Source organism: Nyctibius grandis, assembly GCF_013368605.1.
Source record: "Nyctibius grandis isolate bNycGra1 chromosome W unlocalized genomic scaffold, bNycGra1.pri SUPER_W_unloc_1, whole genome shotgun sequence".
NCBI classification, from domain to species: Eukaryota; Metazoa; Chordata; class Aves; order Nyctibiiformes; family Nyctibiidae; genus Nyctibius; species Nyctibius grandis.
Genome location: NW_027167472.1, coordinates 6,502,044 through 6,519,540, shown reverse-complemented (window position 1 = coordinate 6,519,540; position 17,497 = coordinate 6,502,044). Strand labels below are relative to the sequence as shown.

The 17,497-nt window shown below is 48.1% G+C and overlaps 1 long non-coding RNA gene across 1 annotated transcript; it reads right to left on the bottom strand.

Annotated features, from left to right (window-relative positions):
• Positions 1-15,925: 15,925 nt before the first annotated feature.
• On the bottom strand, positions 15,926-16,703 carry LOC137677114 (uncharacterized). Its single transcript, XR_011050215.1, has 2 exons — positions 16,573-16,703; positions 15,926-16,114 (listed from the first exon to the last, which is right to left on the bottom strand). It is a non-coding gene; the product is annotated as an uncharacterized lncRNA (long non-coding RNA).
• Positions 16,704-17,497: the final 794 nt, after the last annotated feature.

Sequence of the window (17,497 nt, the reverse complement as noted above, 5' to 3'; positions counted from 1 at the left end):
TCGGTTCACCTTGTAACTCATGTACACGTGTCAGTAAAGCCGAGGTAGGTTTTCCATCCCATTTCCTCATGTCTTCTCCATGGTTGTGCAGGAAAAACCACAGGGTGCCTCGTGATGTGTACCGTCTCTCCCAAGTAGGTCTTGCAGGGGGACGCTGTCTCCTGAGGGCTGAGACATTCTTCGGTGCAGGTGGGGAGCAGGGTCTGTCCTCCATCTGGGACAATTTTTCCAACACCTCACCAAGAATTTCTGTGTATTTGTCAGACGTTTTTTCCACAGCAGAGACTCTGGCCCGGGTGGAGGAAACGAGACTGTCTGCATGTTGCCACATACAATTATCTATGTCACCCACTGTTGGTGCATCGGCATCCGCCCAGCTAAATAACGCTAATGAGTTGCCATATGTGTTGACATATGACTGTGGCACACTCAGTACCCACTTGTGCCACATGGATCCGGTAACTTCGAGTTCATCTGGATCTACTGGTGTCCGTGGGTCATCCAGGTCCTCAAAAATCAGCTCCCGCACAGCTATTTCCCTCAGATTCTTAACTTCTCTCTAAATGGTTGTCCACTTGCCTGGGTGGTATATGACATCATCCCTAAAGGGATACCTGCTCCTTACGCTTTGCAGGAGTCACCGCCGGAGAGCGAGGGGCTGTGCACCACTTGCAAGACCCCTATCAATACCCACCTCTCTAGCCATCGGTCCCAGCTGCTTGGCTTTGCTACTATCTAAGTTGAGACCATCGGCTCTGTTATCCCAGCAGCAGAGCAGCCAAGTAACAAGCTGCTCGCCTTCATGATGGCTGTAATCTTTATGTATATCTCACAGCTCACTCAGGGATAGGGATCAAGTGGTTACCTCTGGCTCATCCTCCTGTGATGTCCCTGGTAGCCCATCATGACCTGCTCTTTTTGGGGTTTTCCTCTTCTGTACAGGGGCGACTGATACCAGCACTGGTTGAGTCCCTAGGTCAGCTGCATCACCCATCACTGGGGGCTGATTAGCTACAGCCCTTGTTGCCAAGGTCTGGGTCATCACAGCAAGTGCTGCCTGGAGCTGAGTAATCACAGTGCCCAGTGCAGAAATCTGAATAGCCTCTGGGGTAGCTGGGGTGCCTGCTGTAGGGACTGGCAGGGTCTGAGTATCTGCGATTCCAGTTGTGGGGACCGGGGCAGCTGCGGTGTCTGTTACAGTGGTAGCAGCAGCTGTGATGTATCCACCCTTATACCGATGTTGAAGCGAGAGCAAGAACTGCTCAAAAGGCCTGACAATACGAGCATGGTGGTCGAAACATCCCACGGGTATTCAAAATTTTCAAAAGCCAGTGAGATCCGCTTCAAGGGAAAAAGACCATACAGGTCACTCATTCCCATTCCATAGAAATCAGAAACGGTCCCAGTTCCAACAGAATTTATAATACCATAAACCAATGCCAAACCACATAGCAGACTGATACCTTTAAGTCCATGCCCAGGAGTGACAAACCGCACAAAACCAGTAACAAACAACGGCCAAACCCCACATTTGATTAGCCGTCCCAAAAGTGACTGTAAAACCAAACACCAGAGAATGCCACCCAGTGGCCCTGCTACCGCCACCAACATGATGAATGCTTGTACCGAAACCAGTCAAATCTGTGAAAACTTCAACCCTCCAAGACTCTTAAACCAAAAGTCTATGATTCTCCCAGGGGATCTATTTATGTTGGGCACCAAATAAACTGTCCTCCTTTAGCCCGCACCCGGGGCTAAACAATAGCAGTTTTTCTCTCCCCCAGTGTCCCTTCCCCAAATGAGGAAGGGAATTGGGAAAAGGAGGGAGACCTGTAGGTTGAAGTTAAACAGATTTAATGAAATAAAGAAGTCAATATAAATGACAAAACAAAACTATACTTATCTAACAACTGGCAAGTTGCTCCAGGAATCACAATGAGGAAGAGGGAGAAGGGAGCCATTTTGAGTCAGTCCTCCTCAGAGCAGCGGGCCTGCAGTCGGGGACTCTCCCCTTAGGTCAGGACGCCGCCTAAGGAAACTCCTCGAGGTTGAGAGCCCTCCCTTTATTAGGTGAGTGATTGTGCGTTTTGGATTATCGGCTGCAAAAACCTTAAGAATTCTTAAGTCAGTCGTGTAGTATTAATTCCCAACCAACATTCTGAACCTGTGGATTGTTAATGTCTGCTGGAGTCTCAAGCAGTTTTGGTTAGAGTAAAACTTAGTTTGATTTTGTTATCATTTTGTAAAATAAATCCTGTTTCTAGTTTGTTATTCAGTTTGACTCGATTTTGTGAGGTTCTGCGACATCCCCTCAGCCTCCTTTTCTCCAGACTAAACACCCCAGTTCCTTCAGCCGCTCCTCATCACACTTGTGCTCCAGACCCTTCACCAGCTTCGTTGCCCTTCTCTGGATTCGCTCCAGCACCTCAATGTCTTTCTTGTAATAAGGGGCCCAAAACTGAACACAGGATTCGAGGTGCGGCCTCACCAGTGCCGAGGACAGAGCGACGATCACTTCCCTTGCCCTGCTGGCCACACTATTTCTGACACAAGCCAGGATGCTGTTGGCCTTGGCCACCTGGGCACACTGCTGGCTTACATTCAGCCGGGCATCGACCAACACCCCCAGGTCCTTTTCCGCCAGGCAGCTTTCCAGCCACTCTTCCCCAGCTTGTAGCGGTGCGTGGGGTTGTTGTGCCCCAAGTGCAGGACCCGACACTTGGCCTTGTTGAACCTCATACAATTGGCCTTGGCCCATTGATTCAGCCTGTCCAGATCCCTCTGCAGAGCCTTCCTACCCTCAAGCAGATCAACACTCCCGACGAACTTGGTGTCGTCTGTGAACTTGATGAGGGTGCACTCGATCCCCTCATTCAGACCATTGATAAAGATATTGAACAGAACTGGCCCCCCAGTACTGAGCCCTGGGGAACATCACTTGTGACCGGCTGCCAACTGGATTTAACTCCATTCACGACAACTCTTTGGACCCGGCCACCCATCCATTTTTTTACCCAGCTTGCAACCTGCTGATTTCTTTGACTTTGGGTGCCAATAGATCTGTCGCTGCCGTTTAACACTGGGCGGACAGTTAAGCAAGGGACAGATGCTCTCTATTAACCCTTTATTTCCCCAGAGGGGAAAAGAGAAAAGGGAGAGAGATTTATGGGTTGGAAAGTTAAAACAGTTTAATAAACAATAACAATGAAAAATAGTATAATAAATAATGAACTGTATACAAAACCACTACTGAGTTCCCCCCGATGACGGTCACGTCACCGCTGATGCTGCAGGGCAGGCGCTGGGCAGTCCCGAACCAGATGCGGCAGCAGGCGGGAACCAGGTTCAGGAGTGAAGGCAGAAGTGCGGGCAGAGTCCTCCCTGGATGTCAGCCATAGGGAAAGAGAGCATGACTCTCGTGGTTCCCCAGCTTTAAACTGAGTATCACATGGGTGGGATGGAATACCCCATTGGTCAGTTTTGGGTCACCTGTCCTGTCCACTCCTCCCTGCAGGTGCGACATTTTTATGGTCCTTTCCTTTGTGGAACAAAGAGACCCAACAGGGCCCCTAGTTTCCATGGCAACAGGCATGTGTAGTCACCTTCAGAAAGTAAAGTCACTTAAAAGAAACTTAACTGAAAAAGTCTGTCCTAGTCCAAACCAGGACAGGCATCATCTGGACAAGGCCTGGCCCAGGCTAGACCTCTTAGAATACTAGATGGAGAAAAGGTTAAAAAGTTCCTGTTGTGACAGATTGTATTGGGTCTGGCTGAGATGGAGTTAATTTTCCCCATAGGAGCCCTCATAGTGCTGTGCTTTGTATTTGTAGCTAGAACAGTGTTGAAAACACACCAATGTTTTGGCTATTGCTGAGCAGTGCTCATGCAGCATAAAGGCTGTCTCTCCAACATTTTCCCCCTCACCCCCAATGGCCAGTAGGCTGGTGGTAGGTAAGATCTTGGGAGGGGACATAGCCTGGACTGCTGACCCAAACTGACCAAAGGGATATTCCATACCAGATAATATCATGCTCAGCAATAAAAGCTAAGATAAAGGAAGAGGAAGTGGGGGCATTGGTTATCACGACATTTGTCTTCCGGAGCAACCACTATGCATACTGAAGCCTTACTTCCCAGGAAGTGGCTGGACATGATCTGCTGATGGGAAGTAGAGAATAAATCTTTTGTTTTCCTTTGCTTCCCTGTGTGGCCTTTGCTTTTGCTTTATTAAACTGTCTTTATCTTGACCCGCAAGTTCTTTTCCATCTTATTTTCTCCCCTCCCTGTCCTGCTGAGGAGGGGGAGTGATAGAGCAGCTTGGTGGGCACCTGGCGTGTGCCAGGTCAACCCACTACAGTCCTTTTTTGGTTGCCAACATGGGGCACAAGGCTATGGCAGTTTTGTATTAAGCATGCTATAGCTATAGTAGTTATTAAGTGGCAAGCTTCTGTGCGGGTCATGGAGTTTGATGGCTGCATTTTCTCTTTATTTTGCTGAGCTTAGGAACTTGTTAGTACAAACAATGGCTATGTGCATTGCCCTGGCATTGATGCCCTTACTGTCCTGGGGGAGCTATCTTGTGGAGAGGATGAGGGAATACACCTCACTCTTCCTACCCGGGATCGATGTGGGTGATTTTATTATGCAGGTTCCTGAGGTCCTTGTTCACCCTTACATGAGCTGTTTAAAGATACTAATTAACACTGTTGGCATATTATGGGGTTTGTGGAATCTGGTGTCATCCTGGTGTAAGGGGAGACAACCTTTGGGTGAGGCAATACTGAAATGTGCCCTGAGGTGGACAGTCCCTGGGTGGTAGGGTATGTGGAAGGATTTGGGCAGGTGCCTAGGGTGGTTATCACCTCCCATAGTCTAAGGCTTTACCCTAAAACAGGTAAAAGTAACCCTGGCAAACTGATGTGCCACCTCATAGAAGGGTGCCTTGCCTACCCCAATGAAAACCAGCAGCTTCTAACACTGTACTGGGGCTTGGCCTGTGCCTACTGAGCCACAGTTCAGTACTATCAGAGGACTGTGGTTAAGGCAGGGACCCAAACCACCTCTGAGAATACCTTGACCGAGACCAGGGTGCAAACTACATCTGAGGACATGATAGTAGAGATAGGGACCCAAACTGCATCTGAGGACACCATGGTTGAGGTAGGGACCCAAACAACAACAACAACAGTAATTGCCCCAGTAGTGAAAAAGAAACAATGGACAAGGAGGTCAATGGTTCCATATAATCGATTAGTAAGGGAGGAGGAAGAAGAGGAAGGTTTTGATCAAGAAGCTGGTCCTTCAGCAAATAAATTGGAGGAAGGAGTGAGAGAATTCAGACAGGAAGTGGAAACTACACAGTCCCTGACCTTGAAAGAACTTCGAGACGTGGAAAGATTACAGCCACCAGCCAGGTGAGTGAATTTCTGCCTGGCTGCTCCGATGCTGGGATAACAGGGACAACAGTCAGCAATTGGAAGGTAAGGAAGCCCAACAGCTAGGAACTCTTGCTAGAAACAGGGAAATTGAGAGAGGAATTGGAAAAGAGGCAGCAATTTGCAGTCTCTGGAGATGGCTCCTCTCCAGTGTGAGGGCAAGATATTCATTCAAGGAAGATCTTGTGAACTACCCAGGAAAGTGGACTACCGCAGATGAAGGCATCCTGTACCTGAGAGAATTAGAGGTGCTGAAAGTCATCTACAGTGATCTAGACAATAATGAAGTCTTCAAAGATCCAGAGGATGTCATGTGCACACGGGCCATGTGGAGGAAGGTGATTCAAAGTGCCCCACTGTCATATTCTAACAGCTTGACAGTGATGTATTGTCTGGATATAGATACACCAGCTGTGGAGAGAGTGTCTTCTTGGCTCCAAAATTTTGAAGAAAATCTCTGTCCCTCCTCATCCCCATGGGTCGGCACCTTGGCTGTCAGGGTGCCCCAAGAAGTCAGTCCCCTCTTGCCCCGGTCAGAGGGAAAGGAAGCCCCAGGCACATGCTGCGTGGCGCGCTCTGGTTCTTCCTGCGTGACCGGGGGAGGATGTGAGGAAGTGGGATGGTGAGCCCACCTTTAAGCTAGAATCCTGTGTATGCGAACTGAGAGGGAAGACAGCTGTTAAGAAGGGGCCACCCAAGAAGGCTGTCAGCTTAGTTGCTGTAGAGACACAAGAAGACAGTCAGCGATCTCCCAGACATAGAAGAAGGACTGAGATCACCTCCCTTGATTCTGGTGAGAGGACTTCTGGTTTGGCACTGCAAGGGTCAGACAGTGAATACTCCAACCAGGAACAGGAATAGAGAGGGTCCCTGCCTTCAACCAGGAGGAGGAAAGGGATGACTGGGTTTACTGGACTGTGTGGATTCGATGGCCTGGCACATCAGACCCACAGAAGTATAAGGCTTTGTTAGACATGGGTGCATAGTGTACACTGGTGCCATCAGTGTATAGGGGCACAGAACCCATCTGGATCTCTGGAGTGACAGGGGGGATGTCAAGAATTGTCTGTATTGGAGGCTGAGGTGAGCTTAACAGGGAACAAGTGGCAAAAGCACACCACTGTGACTGGCCCAGAGGCCCCTTGTATCCTTGGCACAGACTACCTCAGGAGAAAGTACTTCAAGGACCCAAAAGGGTACCGATGGGCTTTTGGTGTAGCCACCATGAACACAGAGAAGATCAAACAACTGTCTACCTTGTCTGGCCTCTTGGAAGATCCCTCCATTGTGAGATTGCTGCAAATCAAAGAACAGCAGGTGCCAATTGCTACCAGGATGGTGCACCGGCGGCAATATCGCACCAACCAAGACTCCCTGGTTCCCATCCATGAGCTGATTCATCAATTGGAGAGCCAAGGAGTGATCAGCAAGACTCACTCACCCTTAAATAGTCCCATATGGCCAGTGCCAAAGTCTGACGGAGGGTGGAGGTTAACAGTAGACTATCATGGCCTGAATGAAGTCACGCCACCACTGAGTGCTGCTGTACCAGACATGTTAGAGCTCCAATATGAACTGGAGTCAAAGGCAGCCAAGTGGTATGCTACAGCTGATATTGCCATTGTGTTTTTCTCAATTCCTTTGGCAGCAGAGTGCAGGCCACAGTTTGCTTTCACATGGTGTCCAATACACCTGGAATTGACTGCCCCAGGAGTAGAAGCACAGCCCTACCATTTGTCATTGTTGTGGTTTAACCCCAGCCAGCAATTAAGCACCACATAGCTGCTCGCTCACTCCCCTCTTCCAGTGGGATGGGGGAGAGAATTGGAAAAAAAAAAGTAAAACTGGTGGGTTGAGATAAAGACAGTTTAAGAAGACAGAAAAGGAAGGGGAAATAATAATAATAACAACAATAATAATAATAGAATATACAAAACAAATGATGCACAATACAATTGCTCACCACCCGCTGACCAATGCCCAGCCAATCCCCAAGCCACGGTACCCCCCAGCCAACTCCCCTCAGTTTATATACTGGGCATGACGTCATATGGTATGGAATACCACTTTGGCTCATTTGGGTTAGCTGTCCTTGCTGTGTCCCCTCCCAGCTTCTCCTGCTCTCCCAGCCTCCACTGGCAGGGCAGCATGAGAAGCTGAAAAGTCGTTGACTTACTATAAACACTGCTTAGCAACAACTAAAAGAGTTTAGACTGTTTGGCAACAGCCAAAACATCAGTGTGTTATCAACATTATTCTCATCCTAAATCCAAAACACTATACCAGCTACTAGGAAGAAAATTAACTTTATTCCACCCGAAACCAGGACAGTCATGGACTAATCCAAACTGTACTGGAAAAGGGTGATGCCCCTCAACATCTACAATACATCGATGACATCAGTGTGTGGGACAACAAGGCAGAAGAAGTATTTGAGAAAGGAAAAAGAGTAATTCAGGTTCTTCTGAAAGCTGGTTTTGCCACAAAAAGAAGCAAGGTCAAGGGACCTGCACAGGCGATTCAGTTCTTGGGAGTAAAATGGCAGGATGGATGCTGTCGTGTCCCTATGGATGTGATCAACAAGATAGCAACTGTGTCTCCACCAGTGAACAAGAAAGAAGCACAAGCTTTCCTAGGCCTTGTGGGATTCTGGAGAATGCATATTCCAGGTTATAGTCAGCTTGTGAGCCCTCTCTATCGAGTAACCCGTAAGAAGAACTATTTTGAGTGGGGCCACGAGCAACAACAGGCCTTTGAGCAGATCAAACAGGAGGTAGCTCATGCAGTCGCCCTTGGGCCTGTCCGTACATGACCAGCTGTGCAAAACGTGCTCTACACTGCAGCCAGGGAGCATGGTCTCACCTGGAGCCTTTGGCAGAAAGCATCAGGAGAAACCTGAGGTCAACCTCTAGGGATTTGGAGCTGGGGCTTTCGAGGATCAGAAGCCCACTACACCCCAACTGAAAAAGAGATACTAGCAGCATATGAGGGGGTTTGAGCCACTTCAGAAGTTGTTGGTACAGAAGCACAGCTTCTCTTGGCACCATGATTGCCCGTGCTACACTGGATGGTCAAAGGAAACATCCCCTCTACACATCACGTGACCAGCGCTACATCGAGTAAGTGGGTAGCGTTGATCACCCAACGAGACTGGGGAACCCCAACCGCCCAGGAATCCTGGAAGAGATCATGGAGTGACCAGAAGGCAGAGATTTTGGAGCATTGCCTGAGGAGGTGGCTCATACCCAAGAGGCACCATCATATAATGAGTTATCAGAAGATGAAAGGTGTTATGCTTTGTTTACTGATGGATCCTGTCGTGTTGTAGGAAACCATCAAAGGTGGAAAGCTGCTGTGTGGAGTCCCACACGACAAGTCGTTGAAGCCATTGAAGGAGAAGGTGAGTCAACTCAGTCTGCAGAAGTGAAAGCCATCCAACGAGCCCTAGATATTGATAAACAAGAAAAGTGGCCAGTACTCTATCCCTATACTGATTCCTGGATGGTGGCTAATGCCCTGTGGGGGTGGCCACAGCAGTGGAAGAAGACCAATTGGCAGCACAGGGGTAAACCCATCTGGGCTGCTGCATTGCGGCAGGACATCACTGCCTGGGTAGAAAACATGGCTCTAAAGGTACATCATGTAGATGCTCACATGCCCAAAAGCCATGCCACTGAAGAACATCAAAACAATGAACAAGTAGACAAGGCTGTCAAAATTGAAGTAGCGGTATGTTGGGAAATTGAAAGGAAATGTGTTACCATATATGGGGCAAGCATGTGCTGGGTAATAGTCCTAAAAGATAAATCAACCCAGTTAACTTTGGCTTGGAATAGCACCCAGAGCAGAGCAGGTAAAAACAGAGCTGAGTATGCAGGATATATTAGTGGACATAAAGGATTTCTCACCAGTGTGATGACTAGACTTAATTGAGTCTACTCAATTCATGAGTATTTATAAGCACACTCCAAACAATCTAAGATTAGAATTTAAATATAATGAGACCCTAAGGGAAGAAACACAAATCAAACTGGTGAATTCAACGCAGTATTATCTTGGCAAAGAACAGGTAGAACAGACTGCGCTGATTAGGCACAGGGCATAGCCAGACAAGCGTACTAACCAGTAAACTATTTACATGAGACTGGCCCTTTTTATCCCCTTACCCCTCTATTTTTCTATTCTTGTTTTCCCCAAATCACCAAAACCCCTCCCTTGTCCCGCCTTTGGTACCTCCCCTAAACATCCCATAATAAATCCTGTCTGATCCCATACTGCTTTACCCCTGCATCCCATAATATGTCCCACCCTTAGGCAGCAACCAACTTAGACTGAAAAGGGATCTGGAGAGCTGCTCCTGATGATTCATCATGATTCATGTGATGGGTTTCATGCCTGGACAATGGGGCTGATGGCTCTGCTGGGACAGCCCTGTGAGGGGCTGGGAGAAGTTGTTCCCTTCCTCATGAGTCCTTAATTTGGGTTCCTGCCTGCCATAGTGCGCCCCTGTGCTCCTCTGGGCTTGTGGAGATGGGCCTTTGATAGGCTGATGGCCCCTGTGACGGGCCTGGGAGTAGCCAGGTGTATTGGTTTTGGCTGGGATAGAGATAATTATCTTCTTGATAGGCTGATGGCCCCTGTGATGGGCCTGGGAGTAGCCAGGTGTATTGGTTTTGGCTGGGATAGAGATAATTTTCTTCGTAGTATTTTGTACGGGGCTGTGTTTTGGATTTGTGATGAAAATAGTGTTGATTACACACTGATGTTTTAGTTATTACTGAACAGTGCTTACACAGCATCAAAGCCTTTTCTGCTTCTCACACTAACCCACCAGCAAGTAGGCAGGGAGGGGACACAGCTGGGACAGCTGACCCCAACTGACTAAAGGGATATTCCATACCATATGACGTCATGCTCAGCAATAAAAAGCTGGGGGAAGAAGAAGGAAGTGGGGGATAATTGGAGTGATGGTGTTTGTCTTCCCAAGTAACCGTTACGTGTGATGGAGCCCTGCTTTCCTGGAGATGGCTGAACACCTGCCTGCTGATGGGAAGTGTGAATGAATTCCTTGTTTTGCTTTGCTCGTGCGCTCAGCTTTTTTACCAATTAAACTGTCCTTATCTCAACCCATGAGTTTTCTCCCTTTTACCCTTTTGATTCTCTCCCTGTTATAGAAATTTTCACATGATTAATGTAAAAGTTCTTATGAGTTAGGGAGACAAGGATCAATAGGGGTGAAATAGAATGGAGAATAGAATAATTAATATAAGTCTATCTGAATAAACACAGGTGGATTTCATTCCCCATGAATAATGTTCTCAGAGCCCCCTTTGTGTAACCCTGACCCATGACTGGACAAATCATCAGTCATAGGTTAATGAGTAGCTAACAGGAGTAGACCCAGAAAAATTAAATTACTGATGATTTAATAAAGGGGATATATGATCAACCCTTTTTTACTCTGAAATAATATAAAACACTTAGAAATAAAAATTAGTATAGATAAGGTTTTAAATATAACTTTAGTTGTTTTTAAGGTTGAATGTTTAGGAGACACTGGCAGCGGGAACCGGACTCTGGTCAACCTGGATCAAGACGGGACGCTGATCACAGCAAGAACATCAAGGATGGGGTGTCGACTTGGACCTAAGTGGAACCAGATGGGGGAATCGGCTGACTGATGAAGAATAATGGACTTTTGTGGACATCTAAAAACTGAAGAAAAGAAGAATTGAAATAGCTAGTAGAATTTTAACAGAAGCTTATGAAATGTTTATGATGTAATTGCTTATTAGTTTCTATATAAACCAATAGTGAATTTGAGTCAGGTACCATTCACTGCGGTGGTGGTCCAACTCTGAGTTGTTTAATAAAACCAGCAAACCTAGAGACCCGGACTCTGCCAATTTTCTTTAACACTCCCCCATCCCACTGGGTGGGGGTGTGAGCTAGCAGCTGTGTGGTGCTTAGCTGCCTACAGGGGTTAAACCACAACAGCAGGGCAGAGTATTATTTGGGCTCCCCCTCCTGCCATTGTGTCTCTCAGCTCCTTTGAGGGTGTGCAGATGAGTTTTATCACATCATCTAAACCAGATTAAATTATTGCATGTATTGGGTTTACGTGACAAGGTTTTGGTAGCAGGGGTGGGAAGGGGGGGCTGCAGGGGTGGCCTCTGAGAGAAGAAACCAGGGGCTGCTCCTATGTCAGAAAGAGTCAGTTCCAGACACCTTCAAGATGGACACACCTCTGGCCAAAGCTGAGCCAATCAGCGATGCAGGTGGCACCTCCGTGATAACATATTTAAGAAAGGGTAAAAAAGCTGCACAACAGCAGCTGGGAGAGAGAGGAGTGAGAAAAAAGTGGCAGACTTGCCTCTGTGGTGCTGCCAGATTCAGCAATTCCCTAACAAGAGATCAGGATGTTTCCCATCTTGATTGAACTACTGAGCACTGTAGAGTGTGTACTGCTTAAAAAGGCCTGATGGCTTTCAGGTCACAGGTTATTCAACTAGTTAACCAGAATAGTACTGCAAACTGGTACTCCTGTACCACCAAATATGGGAAACACTGGCCCTATCTATTTAGTTTTTATCCCCATCCTAATGCCAAGCACAAGCATGACAGTTAAAGTAGAAGGTTTTATGGGTTTTGTTTATTTTTCAGATTTGATAACTTACCATGAGGATAGTGTCTAATTACTGCCTGCTGGCTCTTGAGTTGACAATTCTTAATATCAATCAATTTAAAACAGGAACAATACAATATTTTTCAAAACTTGACTACAGATGGTTCCTAACTATCTGCATTAACCTCTAAGTCTGACACTTTTCAAGACGTAGCTATGCATGTAAGAAATTCTTCAATCTTGGTAGCTCATTATAATAGAGGAACCCTTAATACTTCTAACAGATACCGGTGAAGGCCTGTCAAGTAAGACCTATTAGTTGCACTATAGTATTTTGCACAAGTAGTCAATGCACTGAAGAATCATTATAATTATTTTGGTGTTAAAACAAAAAGTTGGGCCAAATAAAAGCAGAAGTGGATGAGTGGCTTGCTAGTTCCAAAATGGTTGCTTAGTTACTGTTTACTTTGAACTAAAAAGGCACTAAAACTTGAAGTGAACTTCCCCATTCCCCCCCCCAGTAACTCTGCATATCCATCTGGGGGAAAATAAATAGCAATATTATGTACTATTCTTTAACTTGTTTCTCCACAGATAGCTCCTCATACAACTAATAGTTACCATGAGCTGACAGGTTTATGATATTTGACTGCCTTCTTCATTATATAATTTAATCAGAAGATAAATATCGTAAAGGAAATGAATTTGGTTACCCAGTTTGTTTTTATTTTCCAAGAAGTGATTCCATCCCAGATACAGCTATATCTTTGCTTACATTGGTCTCAATTTCCAAAGATTACCCTTACAACTAACAGGAACTGAACAAGATCAAAGCAGAGGCCAATAAGCATGATATTGTGGCAGGAGTTTGTTACAGACAGGGTGAGGAAGCAAAGCCTTCTTTAAGCAACTTGAGGAACTCTTACAGATCAAGGGCAACAAGAGCTTCTACTACCACTTTAATAGTAAAAGACTGAACAAGGAGAAGGTGGGCCTATTGCTGAATGGGATGGGTGATCTAGTGACAGTGGATATAGATGAGGTACTCAATGCCTTCTTGGCCTCAATCTGCACCGACAAAGTCTCCCAGGCCTCTGTGCTTAGAGACAGGGTTCAAGGGAAACTACCAACAGTGGATGAGGACTGAATCAGGGATTATTTCAGATAACTTAATCTGTACAAATCCATGGGACCAGATGGGCTGCATCCAAGGGTGCTGAGAGAACTGGCTGGTCTCATAGTGAGGCCATTCTCTTATCAGCTTTGAAAAGTCACGAAGATCAGGGGAATTCCCTGATGACTCAGGAAGTGTGGGTTAGAGGAGTGGACAGTGAGGTGGATCGAGAACTGGCTGAATGGCAGAGCCCAGAGGGTTGTGATCAGCGGTGCTCAGTCTAGTTGGAGGCCTGTAGCTAGCGGTGTTCCCCAGGGATCAGTACTGGGTCCAGTCCTGTTCAACTTATTCATCAATGACCTGGATGAAGGGATAGAGTGTACCCTCAGCAAGTTTGCTGATGATACAAAACTGGGAGGAGTGGCCGATACACCAGAAGGCTGTGCTGCCATTCAGCGAGACCTAGACAGGCAGAAAGGTACCTAATGAAGTTCAACAAGGGCAAGTGTAGGATCCTGCACTTAGGGAGGAATAACTCCATGCACCAGTACAGGTTGGGGGTTGACCTGCTGGAAAGCAGCTCTGCAGAGAAGGATCTGGGAGTCCTGGTGGACAAGTTCCCCATGAGACAGCAACGTGCCCTTGGGGCCAAGGCGGCCAATGGTGTCCTGGGGTGCATTAGGCCAGCAGGTCAAGGGAGGTTATCCTCCCCCTCTACACTGCCCTAGTGAGGCCACACCTGGAGTACTGTGTCCAGTTCTGGGCCCCCCAGTTCAAGAAAGACAAGGAACTACTGGAGAGAGTCCAGCGGAGGGCTACAAAGATGATCAGAGGACTGGAGCATCTCTGTTACGAGGAGAGGCTGAGAGAGCTGGGTCTGTTTAGCCTGGAGAAGAGCAGACTGAGGGGGGATCTTATCAACGCTTACAAATACCTTAGGGGCGGGTGTCAAGGGGATGGGGCCAGAGTCTTCTCAGTGGTGCCCAGCGACAGGGCAAGGGGCAATGGGCACAAGCTGAAACATGGGAAGTTCCATCTGAATACGAGGAGGAACTTCTTTGCTTTGAGGGTGCCAGAGCACTGGAACAGGCTGGCCAGGGAGGGTGGGGAGTCTCCTTCTCTGGAGATATTCAAAACCCACCTGGACGCGACCCTGTGCAACGTGCTCTGGGTGACCCTGCTTTGGCAGGGGGTTGGACTGGATGATCTCCAGAGGTCCCTTCCAACCCTTACCATTCTGTGATTCTGTGACTAGAGAAGGACAAATGTTGCATTCATCTTAAAAAACAAACAAACAAACAAACAAACAAAAAACCAAACAAAAACCCAACCCTCAAAAGTTCAACCCAGGGAACTTCAGTTCCTCAGAAAATCATAGAGAAAGTCCTCTTGGAACATATTTTTGGGCACATGAAGGAGAAGGTGATTTGGAACAGTCAGCATGCATTTACCAAGGGGCTATCACGCCTGACCAACCTAATTGCCTTCTGTGATAAAGTGGCAGGATTTGTGGACGAAGGGAGAGCACTGGATATCATTTACCTTGACTTTAGCAGGGCTTTCAATGCTGTATCCCACAATATTATTGTATCCAAGTTGGGATATTATAGTCTGGATGGGTGGACAACTAGATGGATTCAAAAACTAGTTGGGTGACTGAGCTCACAGAGTGGTGGTTAATGGGTTGTACTCTACTGGGATGCCTGTGACAAGTGGGGTACTGCAGGGGTCTATCCTGGGACCTGTCCTGTTTAAAATCTTTATCAAATACCTGGAGAAGGTGATGCATCTTGCTCTTGTGAAGTTTGCAGGAGTTGGGAGGATGAAGTAAATACACTCAAGGGCAGGGCTGCCATTCAGAGAGACCTAGACAGGTTGGAGGAATGGGCTGACAGGAACTTAATTTAATTCAACAAGGACAAATGCCAAGCCCTGCACCTAGGAAAGAAGAACCCCTGGCATCAGTACCATCTGGGGACTGGCTGGGGAGCAGCTCTGCTGAAAAGGACCCGAGGATCTTGGAAAACAGCAATTGAATATGAGCCAGAGGTGTGCCCTGGCAGCAAAGGTGGTTAGCAGTATCCTGGGCTATATTACCAGGAGCATAGCTAGGAGATTGAGGGAAGTGATTATCCTCCTTTACTTGGTGCTCATTAGATCACATCTAGAATGCTGTGTCAAATTTTGGGCACCCCAATACAAGAAAGTAATTGATAAAGTGGATCAAATTCAGCAGAGGGCCACCAAGATGTCAGGGGGCTGGAGTACTTGCACTATGAGGAGAGGCTGAGGGAACTGTGCTTGTTCAGCCTGGAGGAAGGAAGGCTGCAGGGGCACCTAATAGCAGCCCCCCAGTACCTATGAGGAGGCTATCAAGAAGACAGAACCAGGCTCCTCTCAGTGTTGCATAGCAAGATGACACAATGGGCACAAATTAAAACAAGCAAGGTTCACGCTGGCTATAAGGAAACTGTTTTTCACCATGAGGACAGTCAAGCAGTGGAACAGGGGCCCTGAGAAGTTGTGCAGTCTCCAGTCTTGGAGGTTTTCAAGCCCTGACTAGAGAAAACCCTGAGCAAGCTGGTCTGAATTCAGTGTTGACCCTGCTTTAAGCAGGGGGTTGGACTAGAGACCTCCAGAAGTCCCTTCCAACACGAATGGTTCTCTTTTTTTTTTTTTTCTTTCTTCTAGCCTGAGAAGAGATTCTCTGTAAAGAAGTGGAACTGCCAAAAGAAAAGACACCTAAACACATTGTTGAGTTTGGAAGGCAGCCATTGCATTCTCTTGTTCAGCCTTTTCCCGGTGCCTGCATCAGGAACAACGCAGGGATTTAGAGAAGCATCCGGAGTGTGTTTGCGTCCTGAGCAGGATCAGACTTTCAAGCTCTGCTGTGTAGACTGCCACCAGCTCCTCGGCAGCAGGTACCGCAGAGCTCACCGCCTGCGTGGATGAGAGAAAGTGACCAAGGGATCAGCAGCTAGGATTCCAGGCGGCTTGCAGAAGACTGCCGCGTGCTATTGTTATTCTCCCTACTCCTGTCTAGTCGTCACCTACTCCGCAGCACGGCGGAACGTCTCTCCTGCGGTTTCCACTGAGAAGCGTGTCCCAAGACGCCACCCCCAGTCTAGAGTGCGGGGACGAATTGATGCAGCCCGGCTACCGTACACCACCACCCCCCTGCCGCTTCCGGGTGCTCCCCGCCCCCCTCCGCGCTGCCGTGACAGTCTAGGACGCTCATGCTTCAGGGGCAGCAGCGGTCCAGCCCGGCGCGACCTTCACCACCGGTGAAAATCCTTATGAGACAGGAATGAGGGACGAGAGAGAGAGGCCGCACAGGGTGTCCCCGCCGCAATGGAGAGAGATGCGAGCAGCAGCACACCCTCTCCCCAGTGACTCACCTGTTGCGTCTTCCATGCCACCTGAAAATGCAATTTGGAGATAAAAGTTGCCACTGCCGCCGACCAAACTGGACGCTGCATCCACCACCTCACATTCTCGACGACGTAGGAAGTGCAGCACAGAAACCCGACTCGCGTCAACTACACGTGACCAAGAGAAAGAGCAGCTGGGAGGACTAAGCCCCACCCCGTCTCCCCTTTCCTCAGCTAATCACAGAGCTGCCTGGGTACGGCCTTGCTCCAGAAGGGCTTTGTGGGTGTCACAATACTCCTCATGCTTGGTGAGCTGTGCTTGTGGAAGGATACATATCAGGGTAAAATACACTGCGCAACAGCAGCTGGGAGAGAGAGGAGTGAGAAAATGTGAGAGAAACAACCCTGCAGATACCAAGGTCGGGGAAGAAGGAAGGGGAGGAGGTGCTCCAGGCACCAAAGCAGAGATTCCCCTGCAGCCCGGGGTGAAGACCATGGTGAGGCAGGTTGTCCCCCTGCAGCCCATGGAGGTCCACGGTGGAGCAGATATCCACCCTGCAGCCCGTGGAGGGCCCCATGCATGAGCAGGTGGATGTGCCCTGAAGGAAGCCGCAGCCCGTGTAGAGCCCACGCAGGAGCAGGCTCCTGGCAGGAACTGTGGCCCGTGGAGAGGAGCCCACGCTGGAGCAGGTTTTCTGGTAGGACCTGTGACCCCGTGGGTGACCCATGCTGGAGCAGTCTGTTCCTGATGGACTGTACCTTGTGGAAAGGACTCATGTTGAAGCAGTTTGTGAAGAAATGCAGTCCGTGGGAAGGACCCACATTGGAGCAGGGGAAGAGCGTGAGGAGGAAGGAGCCACAGAGACGAAATGTTATGAACTGACTGCAACCCCCATTCCCCATCACCCTGTGCCGCTTGCAAGGGGGAAGGGGTAGAAGAGTCGGGAGTGAA